The sequence below is a fragment of the Ceratotherium simum genome, chromosome 3 (assembly GCF_057802395.1).
Source record: "Ceratotherium simum simum isolate JZ-2026a chromosome 3, ASM5780239v1, whole genome shotgun sequence".
NCBI classification, from domain to species: domain Eukaryota; kingdom Metazoa; phylum Chordata; class Mammalia; order Perissodactyla; family Rhinocerotidae; genus Ceratotherium; species Ceratotherium simum.
The window spans coordinates 19,736,758-19,750,850 of NC_141902.1; positions in this window are offsets into that span (position 1 = coordinate 19,736,758).

The window sequence follows — 14,093 nt, forward strand, 5'->3', positions numbered from 1 at the left end:
TTACATGGCAGAGAGCAGGGAGGGGATGTAGGCTCTCTCCTGACTCTTATGAGGGCACTAATCCCTTTCTTGAGGGCTCTACCCTCATCATCTCATCTAATCCTAATTACTTCCCAAAGGCCTCACAACTGGATACCATCATATTGGTGGTTAGGGTTTCAACATGTGAATTTTGGGTGGATAAAAACATTCAGTCCATAACAGATAATTCCTTCCCCTTCTCACTTGTGTCAATTTTCTTTGTTTCTACTTCTAAGGCTGGATGTCACCGAGACCTCTGTCTATGGATTTATTCTCTTCCCCCATTCTACTTACTCCTTTGATGACAGCATCTATGCCCACAGCTTTAATTATCACATCTAAATTCCTGATTCCTACCTTTACATCTTCAGCCCTGAGCCATACTTCAATCCCACTTTTCCAATGGTTGTAGAAAAATTCCAAGTAAATGATCTGACATCATCTCAAATTCCATGTGTTCCAAATTGAACTTGACATCTCTTTGTATGCCCAAATGGCTCTCTTAGTTTGTCATCAGTTTATACATCTTGAAAACATTTTTGTTTCTTTCTTCCTTTTTTTAAAAAATCAGATCAGTCATAAAGTTTCCCAGTGAAATGGAAATTACATTTCTTCTCCTTTGTCTATACACTAGTTCGGGCTGAAGGGATTAGATGCTACACCAACTCTGCTCTCTGTGCTCCTTGGAGTTGTCATTATCAAATACAAAATTCTTTGGCTTTCATGGAAATTTGTCATGTTGGTGCCTTCCTTGAGCTTGTTTTTATATTTTCTTGACACAAAAGTCTTTCATAAAAATTGTGTATTCACATAAAGAGCTTATATAAAATCTATTTTAATCTTAATAGATTTTAATTTTAATAGATTTTCTATACAGTCTGTGATAGATGGTGGTCTTAGTCTATAATTATTCCACCTCCTTGCTGAGATTTCTCTGTGGGTGGAGGATACTTCCTCACCCCATTGACTTTAAGCTTGGCCATGTGACTGACTTTGTCCAGTGAGATATGGGGAGAATTTCAGTGCACTGAATGGACTTGAAGAAGCCTTGTGTGTTTCTGCTCATTATCCCGTGTTCCTGTCCTGCACCATGAGAAGAGTTGTGTTCCTCTGGCTAGGCTCCTGGAGTGAGAGACTCTTGGAGCAGATCTGAACTGACCTCTAGAAGCAGAGCTGCCCCAGAAAATCTGAGATATGTGAGCAAGATCTACACGCTTGCTGTTTGTATTCTACTGAGATTTTAAGGTTGTTACACATCATCATCATAGAAATAGCTGACTAAAATAAAACCATTCTGGAAACCAAGTCTATAATAATAAACCCAATCATAACTCTGAGGTTTGACTTCCTCCTAGCTATTGAGCTTTGGGCTAAATGTTTTGAAGAAGTGTTTGATCATAGTCATAAAGTCTTTGTTTTATGTGTTGGAAAACCTGGGACTGTTTAGTTAAATATCAAAATAATTTTAAGTTTGTTTTTGGAGGCATATATTACAATTCTTAGCAGAATTTGTTAGTAGAAATTAACTATTATAAATGAAGTATTTTAGTAGAAGAAATTAAGTAGAAATTAATTTGATAGACATTAAGTCTTCTCTGAAAAGACTTTCTGATTAAGTCTTTTCTGAATAGGGTTTTGGGAGACCCATCTTGAGATATACAGAGGTTTCCTCACTCTTAAAATTGGTTCTTTAGTCTTGACCTTTTAAATATGAGGAATAGATTACACTGGGGTCCTTAATCAACTCTCTTGAGTGTATGAAAGCCATATTTATGTTTTCACAGACTTTCTGTTCTTCATGACTTAAACTTAATCAGTACCTTGAACACTTTTCCAAACAACTGTTTTCTAAGCACTTTCCAACAGGGACTATTTTTTGTCTATCTTCTGTAGTCTTTCTGGGATCCTTTCTAAGGCCTGATTACCAACATGCCAGAACAGACACTGACACATTTTCATGTTACCCTTCAAAGATCCGTGAAATGGTGTCAATATTACCTTTGATGTGCAACTATAATTTTCTTGAGAATCTTTCCACGTTATTTGCCTTATAAGTAATTCTCTTGAGCCAGTGAACTTTCTGGAGGTATGGAGCTCTCAACTATCAAGATTTCCATTAGGAAACAGAGACACGGAAAAGCCAAGTTTGCATGTTCATGTATTTATTTTAGTATTATTTATTTTCACTGTGTATCGAGAGGCCCAAAAGCCATATACTACTAGTCAGATAATGGATCAAGTCTGATAAAGTTGGAAAGCAATGAAGACCCACTTGCAGTAATATCATTAGTTATGAAATGCTGGTGAGGATCTATTGAAAGAGAGAGAAGGCAAGCATATCAGAGTTTAAAAAGCATATGCAGTAGATTAAAGAAATGAATTGGAAATCTGTAATCCAAAGGGCTTTCAAAAGGGTAAAGTAGGAATTATTTCAGAATCTTTCAGAGGCTAGTGTGAAGCATTGTGTCAAAACGAGAGGTAGAGAGCATATTAGGACCCTGTTAAAAATGTCACATCCTATCTCCATTTGTTCAAAAGTGAATCACTTTATGACTAATAGAGCAGTTTTTTTTTGTGTCAAGTTAATCCCTATTTTTTCTCATTTGCAAAGAGTCTAAGTGGAAAAAGCTCATTTCTTTTGATCTTCTAGCCCATGGACCAAATCCACTGGCTGCCTGTTTTTGTAAAAAACGTTTATTGGAATACTGCTACACCTGCTGTTTATGTATTGTCTGTGGTTGCTTTTGCTCTAGAAAAGCAGAGTTGAGTTGTTGCAACAGAGATTGTATGGCCCACAAAATGTAACATTTTTACTATCTGGGTCTTTACAGAAAAAGTTTGCTGATCCTTACTCAAACGCCATGGCTTTCACACTTTTTTGATTATGTCCTAAGGGAATAACTATATTTTACATCTCTACCAACATATGAAGCTCACACAGATAAGAATATATCTGGGAAAACACTTCATGCAAGAATTTTTCTTGATACATATTTTTCCCTATGTAATCCTATTCTCTTTCAGCTTTTAAAAAATGCTGTTTCAATCTTAACTGCTTAACACTAGCCCACCCTCATACTCAGGACTATGAAAGCAATATTTTCTGCAAATATCAATGTCACTCATCTGTTTAGATTATTGAGTTTAGTTTAGCAATATGTTTAACATAAAATAGAAATTTTATTATCTTTGCTAATATTTAAGCAAAAGAAAAAATATTGTCAGCCATCTGACATACTGCCATAAGGGAAAAGATTGAAAGGGACAACAGCGAATCTGTGGGAACATTAGGATGCTACTGACTTAATGACCCAAGATTGTTTACGAGCCTTCCTCAAGAACTAGTTTCGGATGGGTATCTTATATTCTTAAGAACTTGGCTCATTTCCATTTGTTATTGTTAAATATTTCATTTGTTGATTGGAGCATATAATACATAAAGACAAGAATCCAAATAAGATATCAACTTGAGTCACTGTCACACTCTTTACTTTTTTTCATTTATTCTTTAATTCACTCACTTATTGAACACCTGCCCATTGAGATCCTTGCTTTATTCAAGACACCGTGTTGGCATTCAGGATAGAATGGTATCTTTATGAAGCCTACTGTTCAATATGAGAGACAGAAATTAATCAAATAATCACACAAAACTGCGTTTGTGATAAAAGCTGTGAAGTTGAGATCTATGTGCTGTGAAGCACATAATAGGGCAATTTGACCTAGTCAGGGGGGTCAGTCGAGACTTCCGTGAGGAAGCAGTGGTGGAACTGATATGAGGAGGAATTCATGAGCTGAAAAGGGCAGGGATGAGTGGACCCTCACAGCAGGAGAGTGTCTTCACGGAAATATATCCTGGCTCTCTCCTTGGACAGTGCTATCATCCCATTTCTCCAATCTTGACTTCTGGTGGCATTTTATTAGTTATCTTTCTGTCCACTGCATTTTGTCGGCAAAATGAAGAGAACATAACTTAAAAACTCTGTGTGTCTATTTAATCAAATATTTCCCTGTAAGATACATTCACGTTTGTGGAAATTGTTCTTGTTCATTGGGATTAAGTCCTAGACAGTTTCCTTAAATAGCTCTATAAATCGTCTTGAAGACCTGGCCTTGGTTTTCAATCAGCCTATATTTATGGCTTGGAAATGCTTCCTTGTGAAGCTGATAGGCTCAGAGTCACTGGCCGCGGATTTATGGCTGCATTTATGAAGACAGGCTGGGACTCCAGAATGAAAGCAAGGCAAAGCCACTACAAGAATGGACTTTCTTTGTGAGATCTAAAACTTTCTGGTATTCTTTGTTTCCATATATATGTTTCCTTCAGAAAAGCAACTGAATGTTATAAACCAATGTTACTGCAATAAACAAAAAATTTAAAAAAAAAAAAGAAAAGCAACTGAAAAACAAGTTATAACTTTTATTTAACACGTTTAAAAGTTACTCATCTGCTTAGTCTCTGTTCCTTAATATATTGATGTATCTAGGATTTTTTTCTTCTTTGCTAACATAAGGAATGAGCCAACAAATAAATTTCAATTTACAGAGTTTGTTTTTTAACCATGCTCCTATGTGAGGAATGTGGGATGAGCTAGGCAGCTGTATAGCTGTTTTGCTAGAGTTGAAGAACAGAATTTTACTGTGGGAAAAATATTGAAAATGCTAATTCAATGCACAAAACTATAGCAGGACTCTCAGTCCAGAATTCACTATAGAGGCGGTAGGATGAAATTTGCTGTTGTTAGTGCCAGCAACTTGATTCCAACTCCTGGCGACCCTGTGTACATCAGAGCAGAACCCTGCCCTGTCTTTTTGCACCATCCTCTCACCTTCTGGTGCAGTATCAGATAATGCTCCACTACTATTCACAGGGTTTTCATGGCCAGTTTTTTTGGAAGTGGGTGGCCAGGTCCTTCCTCCTAGTCTGTCTTAGTCTGGAAGCTCTGCTGAAACCTGTCGACTATGGGTGACCCTGCTGGTGTTTGAAATACTGGTGGCATAGCTTTCAGCATCACAGCAGCATGCAGCCATGACAGTATGACAGCTGACAGATGAGCAGTGTGGTTCCCTGTCCAGGAAATAAACCTGGGCTGTGGCGTGAGAGCACTAAATCTTAACCACTAGACCACTAGGGCTGGCTAAAATACCAAAATAAAAAAATCGTGTAATAGTACCGGTAAGACTGCATTCTGAATTTTTATTTTTTTCTGTCTAAAGTTGTGAGGTTCTAATATTTTGATTAAGTTGTTAAATAGATTAAAGAATTTGTGAAGAACAGGCTCCAAGTGTGAGGGTTATTAATAACCACTTACATAGGGAGGAGGTTCAGTAAATGTTTTTTCCCTTCCTCCTGGACCCCGACTGCATACTTTTCAAAGAAAGTGCAGAGAACTGTAGTTAAACCAATGCAACTTGCAAATAGCTGAACAGGATTAGAATAAATTCAGTGATCTAGAAATGTGCATTTTCTTGGGATCACTGCATTTAATGTGTTATCTTCCTCAAATATGAAGTGAAGTTCAAAAAGTTTTCCTTACGTAAGTCAAGACTGGTCTTTGCCTGTAAAAAGCACAACACAAGAAAGAATTACAGCCTTTAATTCCTCTCTGATTACTTGCTGCCCGGACTGTCATGGAGGCCTGAAACCAGCAGATGGCGCTCGGCTCCTGTCTCAAAAGAGAAGTGAGTGTGTTGTTCTTCAGCCTGTACTTATTACCGTTCATTTTAAGGGGTGAAAAGCAGTGTTCAGAGAAAAATCTTTGTTAGCACAAAGCCGCTGTATTTGTGAGAGACAAAATTACATTTCTAGTTCATTCAAAGACTAGTTGGTAATCTCTGAATTTTGCAAGTTACCTCACGGGAACGTGAAAAAAACCCTCCCAACATTCATTGGTTAACTAGGTACACTCATTTGCTTTATATCAGTCCATTGATGTTCTATATGGAAACATAGAAAAGGCAGCTAACATTTTCATGCATTTTGAAGGAAGAAAAAAATGGCTGGTTCTCTCTGCCTTGCTTGTTCCTCGATTTTGTAAGCCGAGGAAATGGATATTACGGTTGTTTGTAAAAGTGGATCCAAACAAAGGAAGAGAGCTAGGATGCTTTCCTATAACATTGACACATGTACGACACTCTAGAAAAAGGATGAGGCTGCAAAAGAAGATTTTAGCTTAGCATTTCAATTCTAAAATGGATGGTCCTATTTAATTTTCCACACACAATATCTTTCCTCGCCAAAGAATAGATTAATATTACTAATCTCACTTATGTAGCAGCTTTAAAAGGCCACAGCAACAAGGATATTTCTAAAGCAGATTGTAGTCATTTCTGCCAGTATAGAAAATTCCCTACCCACACTGAAAGTAATCGTGTTGGTAATCTTATGCTATTGCTTCAGTGTGAGTGTGCATCATTCTTTGCTCCACGTGAACTATACAGGCAGGCAAAAGGATGGAGTGATGAGAGAGAGCAATGATAAATTAATATCCCAGAGGTCCTGAAACTAATAACAATGAAGGCTTCTCTGTGGCAACTGGGTTCCTGGAGTTGTGTTATGAAATGTGATTCTGGAGTTGTCCGCTGACTGGTCGCCCTGTAGAAGGTTAGAAGGAAGAGTTCCCTCAACCGCAGGATTAAAGAACAAGAAAAAACCAGACATCCATTTGCTTGTACTATCATGAAATGAAGTCATGAACCAAATATATACTAGATTTCTGTATAGACAAGTGTGAGATTTCTTTCCTCAAGCATTCCACTATATACTCTACTGGTTGCAGCTTAGTATTTACTATCGGTTTCCCTTGTGTTACACAAAGAGTGTACATATTTGTGGTATATTAAGCTGCTTCTTCCAACTTGTGGATTAAGAATCATGGATTGCCTGAAAAAGTGCTTTTCTATTCTTTGCAATCCTTGGACGCGTTATTGGGGAAAATAGATCCAAAGTGGACATGATGAGCAAATGTAAATGTTGATTATACTTCATTCTACTTGTTCTTTTATCCATTTTCAAACTCTTTCACCTTGCACTAGGCACAGTACAGGGCACCGAGGATAACAACAGGGAATAAATAGCGGTATTTCTCACAAAGTTGCGGACATGAATATTACCAGTAACAGTGCAATGTGAAATGTACTGTCACCTAACTGGAACAATGGCCCTCAGCTCACTGGTAGATACTAGCCCAGAGGATTTGAATTAAAGATAAACTTACTACCAAAAATATGTAAAAGCCCTTTCCTTTACAGGGAAGGTATAAGCCAGGAAAAGTGCAAGCTTAGAAGGGAAGAGGAAGAACGTCTTTCTTTTGTCCAGGAGATGAATCCGCTTCTGTCCAGCACAGGGCAGAGGAAGGAAGGGGGAGGGGAGCGCAGAGGGAAGCTGCCTAGTCCGCTGCTCTTCTCACGTCCTGTCCTTACAGTGTGTTTTAAAAATTCAGTTTCACTAATTATGTCTTTCCAGAATGCAAATATTTTCACATTCAAACATCACAACGTATTTAAAGGTTTTAAGGGAAATATTGATGCTTAAAATATTTGTCAGTTTAGACAACCCATGTACCTTTTTTTTTCCATTCAGACAGTTAAGAATTCACTATATCTCACAACTGATTTTCACTACCCACATCCTGAAACAGAATTATACACATTTTAATAAAATGCTAAGATAAAATAATTGAGTAATGTATATATTTGTGGTCTTTACAATGGATAGTAACCATATGCTATAATTTTATGACACCTATAAATAGGCTTTAATTTTTTAAAAAAATGAGGGGGTAGCCGTCATAAGTGAACATTAAAATAAATATATAAATATAATTAAAAATATATATATATACAGAGAGAGAGACAGGTACAGAAAGAAAGAGAGAGACAGAGAGATAGAGAAAGTTTAGTTCATGAGCTGGTTTGAAATTTGCTCCGTGATTTTGATAAGTTGCTTGTATTTGCTCTTGTGTGAAATACTTTCAATAACACTTATTGGTAAAGCACTTGGAGATCATTGGTTGAAAGTGCAATTGACTGTGAGTGGAGGCTTCAGAGCCTTACAATTGAGAGTTGTCATCAATTTTATCTTCGTTGATATAACTACAGAGATTATTTTTATACAGAGAGGTGGCTCTTTCATTTTGTAAACACTTTAAGCTAGGTGCTTCAGTAATGAATCTTAGATCGGTGGAAAAATTGGTTGCAATAATAACATATACACCAATCACTATTTGAATGCTCTTACAGCTTTCCCTACTTGCTCTGGAATAAGAAAACACTAATATTTTGAAATCATTCTTTATGTGTCATCTTCTATGTTTTATGGGGATAAAATCATGTCGATTTATTTTGGAGAAAAAAGAGTATTTATTTGAGAGAACTTCCCTGACAGCACAGATGTCTATCAACTTTTTAACGTTAAACAGGTATTCTGGGATGACACGGAATTTATCAATCACAGAAAGGTGGGCTTTGTAGGTGTTGGGAATGTTGTTTCATCACCTATCAGCCAGAAAGAAAAGAAATGTTAAAGGATATAAGTAGAAGTAAATTAAACTTTGCTCGGTATCAACTTAACTTTTCCCATCAGAGGAAGTTCTCTGAGCAGGTCCAGGAAAGACACTGAAAGAATTGGAAGCTGAAGAAAGAGCACTGGTGAAAACTACATCACAAATGACTAACAAATTGTAAATGAAAATTGGGTGACTTTCAGGTGGGAGCTGCTAACAGGCTCCGAGGCAGCATTTGACCTCTTTTAATGGAAGTTTTAAGAGAGGACTGGAGGTGATGAAGGGTCATTCAACGGATGTCAATGTCTCCTGAGCAGTACTCCTGCTGGGCTGCGCCGGTCGTGTTGAAGGATGGGGTAGAAGGCGCATCAATCAGCTGGGCAGAAGTTAACTCCCCAGCCAGTCTCCTTCTGTAGCAGTTCAGAAACTGCACAAAGTACAGCAAGCCAGATCATTTATTTAACTTGTGTTTCTATTAAGATACAATTACAAGGTCTTACATTTGCTTAGTGCATTATGTGTTAAAGCCCATTTGCCACATTAATCCATTAAGAATATCAAAATAAAATATGTTTTCATCTTAAAATGTGTTTCTATGCTTGATGTGATAAAAAATTCACTCACAAGTCACCTGGGATCAGAGCAATAATAGAAACCGATCTTTTGCAAATATAGTTTGCTCTTATGTATAGGCAAAGTTGGAGAGAATTAAAGCCATTAAGGCTGTGTATGAAAGGTACATTAGAGTTACATTTATATATCATTGATTACACTGTTTCTCAATTATACAGTTTGGAAAAAAAATGAGCAATTAATCATGGTAGATTACACTCATTTTGTATTTGGCCAGCAGTAGCGAGTAGTTATTAAGAAGTCTGAGTTCCAATTGTTTCTCTAAATAATACTTTGTAATATCTTTTGCTTATGTGATTTCTGTAATACCCTTTGGTAAATGTGATTATTTATACCTAGAAAATATTTTAAAACAGCTCTCATTCTCTTTTTATAATTATACTTTTAAATAGATTTTTTAATATATTTATTTTCTTAATATCATGCCATTACCAGCCCTACCATTTGTCTTGTTTAATCTGGATATGAGTAATTATAAACCACACCAATTACAACCACTATACATGCATTATCAACCGGTAAACATTTAGAAGTAAAAATAGGATTAAAATACTCAGATAAAGTAATTACATCCCTAGTTTACGTAAAAAATAAATAACAACTGGAAGTTATTAAAATTTTTACTTTACAGGAAAGTATTAGTTATATATAGATGATGCAATTCAGTGTTGATAAGGAGAAAATCTTCTATCAGCAACTTAATTCCTCAGATGGAATTTTCTTTAGCAATGGGAAATAATAAAAATAACTTATTTGAGATATAGATGATGTGTAACATTTATATGACCTACTTGTAAGTATTGAAATGGCCCACTGACAGCAAAAGAAGATATCCTATTATGGTTTTTATAAGAATTTAAAATACTAATACCTTGTTACCCTCTATTTGAATTTAATAGAAACAAGAAGAAACAATTAGCAAGGCTAGAAATTATTTTAGATTAAAGCAATTTGAATCAAATATTTTTGTCTTTGAAACTATAAACTGTTGACATATGGCTTGAAATGACTAGATTCATAATGCAATGTTTCCCTCCATCTTCATAACATTTAGGAAACAAAATTTACCCACACATATTTGTTCTGACTAGGAACTTCATCGAACTGGTATCAAACAGCATTCAGATCTTCTAGTCTTCTTTATCTGTTGCTTGTACTATTTGCATGTCCATATGTAATTTGAATAGTGTTCAAGAAAAATGAGATATCCTGCAATAGACTGAGATCCTCATAGTAACTTTGTATTTCTGTAACTTAGTAGAGATAGTAGGTTCTGAATACACATTCATTGAATGATTGTTTTTTTGTTTTTTTTGCTTTTGTGAGAAAGATCAGCCCTGAACTAACATCCATGCCAATCCTCCTCTTTTTGCTGAAGAAGACTGGCCCTGGGCTAATACCTGTGCCCATCTTCCTCCACTTTATATGGGGCACCACCACAGCATGGCCTGACAAGCAGTGCATCGATGGGCGACCGGGATCTGAACCCAGGCCACCAGCAGCAGAGCACGCGCACTTAACCGCTACGCCATGGGGCAGGCCCAAATGATTGTTTTTAAATTGATTAAAATGATTCTACTCAAGTTCAACCTGCCAAAGGAACAGATGGAAAGTGATGGTAGATGTTACCAACAATTACTTTCTTAAGAGAAGAGTAATGGGGAGAGAGGAGGAGAAACGGAGGACAGAAGAAGAGAAAGAGAAGAGAAAAGAACAAGGGCAGGTAAACAGGCAGGACCGGGAGAAGATGGACACGTCCTTGAGGAATAGGGGACAATTCAGTGATCAGTGATCAGTGATCAGACTAAAATTGGTGAGCTGTGTGTTTCAAGTTTTTAGAATGAGTTTAGCTATATTTATTGGGTGCTTGCAGAAGGAGAAACATCCTTAATTAATGGATGGTGTTCAATACATTTTTTAAAATTTTATTTTAATTTATGATGAGCAAACAAGCACATGACTTGGAAGTCCTTGGCTTACATTCATCCATATTTTATGTCTTAGACTTAAAGAACAAAGCAAAACATGTATCTTGAGTGCTAGAACTCACTGAGAATCTCTGTAAATATCAGGTCAAGAAAAACAGACAACAGTTAACCAGACATTTTGGAGAAAATAAGTAATTTTATTTGTGTTCAGTTTCCTGGTTTTCATCTGCTCATTTCTATTTTTCCTGGTCTTGAAAACATGGAACAGTGCAAACCGATGTGGTAAGAATTCAGGATTCCTTCCCTTTTTACTTGCTTCCTTCTATCTGCTCTTGCAGCTGGATATTGGTATTCTCTGAACCTTAGTCCAACCACGTCTGCTCTCTCTTTAAACTTTACCTGCTCACAGCATCCGTTATCACCTCTATGCAGGTGATTTCCAAGTCTGCATCTCAAATCCATTCTTCCTATCTCCCAGTCTATATCTGAAAAGTACTTGTTCTATATTTACAGATTGATATTGTAAGGATATAAAATTGAACACTTATAAATAGGATTCCTTTTTGTCACCAAAATCTCTCATTTCTAATTTTTCTAATTTCACCATTCTAGCCACTTAGACTCAGATTCATATTTGACTCAATTAATTATCTTGACATCTACCATTTCTTTTATCCTCTTATTCACTACTTTGTGCCTGGTTAGTAAAAACACTCTTAATTTGTATCCTTACCTCTTTTAAGTATCATTCTGTATATCATAGAATATTAGTTTTCCTAAAACTTTCGTCAGTACATTCAAGGTCATCTTCGATTTGATTTCAATTTATTTTTCTAGTCCTAAAATATATTGTAAACTTTTCACTCATGAGAAGCAACCCGTTTACTTAATCAGTGCCTTTTGCCTCCGTATCTCTGTCTTTATGTACATCATTCCTTCTGTGTAATTGTCCTGACACCCTTCTCTGTTTCTATTAATGTTACTCATTTTTGAAAGTCTAGCTCATTTTTTAACTCCTTCTTGAGTTTTCTATGTTCAATCTAGAGGTACACATTTTCTATATTTTGACACTTTTGACATTAGGCTGGTCTATTTGCTATTCTTCAACTATTTTTGTGTAAGTAGGTCTCCATAAAATTTCTCAAGCTCTTCTCCTTTCTCTCTTTATACTTGCTCCAATCTACCAAAATTTGAAGGTCATATATGAAGTGCTCTGCTCTAGACTTAAGTTACTTGATGTCAGGGACTATGTGTTATTTATCTTTAGATCTTCTAGCATTTATTTTAGAGTCTGGAGTGTCAAAGGAGCTTAATGACTATTTGTAAAATAAATGAACAAATGGATCTTCACAAGAAAACCTTCCAGAATACTGCCAATCAATAATGTTTTTCCCCCATCCCAAACATCATTATATTTTTGCTGATTACATGACTCCTTTAGCTTTCAACATATAGGACCATAGAGAACTATTTCTCTTTTGATTTAAATATTATTTTTTTGGCTAAATTGTAGGAACATCAGAACTGATTATTTTATATGCCCCGTAGTGCATGCTTTGCACAGAGTAGGCTCACAAAAATAATTTTGGAAAAATAATTTTTTTCGTGATATGGTTCATTTCACATCTTACATATTTTAGGTATATATGCACATGAAGACTTCAATATGTCCAGAACTTTGGAGACATAATCATCCAGATTTATGTATTTTAAAGCTGCTAATTCATGAATATTTTTTGGGGGGGTGGGGAGGGTTGGTGAGGAAGATTGGCTCCTAGCCAACATCTTTGCCCATCTATGTGGGATGCCATCACAGTATGGCTTCAAAAGCGGTGCTTGGGTCTGCACCCAGGATCTGAACCTGTGAACCCCAGGCCGCCGAAGTGGAGCACCCAAACTTAACCACTACGTCACCGGGCCGGCCCTCATGAACACTTTGAGGCACATTGAAAAGTAAATAAGATATTAGCAGAATTATTTTAAAAATTGAAAAAAATCAAAACCAATTAAAAGAAGCAGAGGAGAGCTACTCTTGGACATTGTGAGGTTTGTTAATTATTATCTTTGAGGTCTGAATTTAGCTTTGGTTCACAAAGTAACATAAAAGCAGAAAACTAGAAGGCACGTAATTATTTTATTCTGATAAAGTAACTTTAAAGATACTTTATTTCATAAAATGAAGTATACATGTTCTTCTGGGTATTGAATTTTTTTTCATCTGTTATTGAATTCAGGAAGGGATTTATTTCATGTATCTTTATAAAGGCAAAATGAGTAACATAATGGGTAATGTCATTTTCAAGTATGGCTTGGCCAAAGGTATAACTGTTCAAATGGACATTACTTCTGTTTATCCCCTAGAAAACTTGAGGACTATTACGAATGTGTGGTAAAAACCTTACTGAAAGGGTTGGGAAAAAGGTGCTGACCTAAGTAACTCTGGAGATGAGTGGACACTATAAGACTGATGGCCACGGCACTGTAAGTTAGGCACTTTATAAGCACATAAGCACTATCTTCCAGCTGATAAAGTGGTTCTCCATGGGGGTATGTGTTAACAATTCTGAAACCACTATACATGTATTCTGGAATTGAAAAATTAAGTAATGGATGGCTGAAGGTGGGAGCCAGCCTTCTCATTGTTGGAGTGGCAGATTATGGACAAACAAGGGGAGAAGGTTAGAATAATCTCTGAGGTAATGGATTAGAGCTGGAGACATCAATATGAACTCATGTTTAGCTTAATACAGATGGATACATGTAGAAATATTTGTAGATATATGTATATACACTGGTTAGTATACACACATATTCCCTTCCTCTGTCATCTGGATAGCAACAAGCATACTAGGGCAAAAATATTGGTTTCTAATACCATGCTCCAATAAAAGGAACCAAGACTTCTTGGAGAAATGGCTGATTCTTGGGCAGAGAATATATAAGATGAGCCTGGAGCATCTTGTAGTGCTGGAAGTTAAGAAAGTGCTCAAATACACACATAGATACA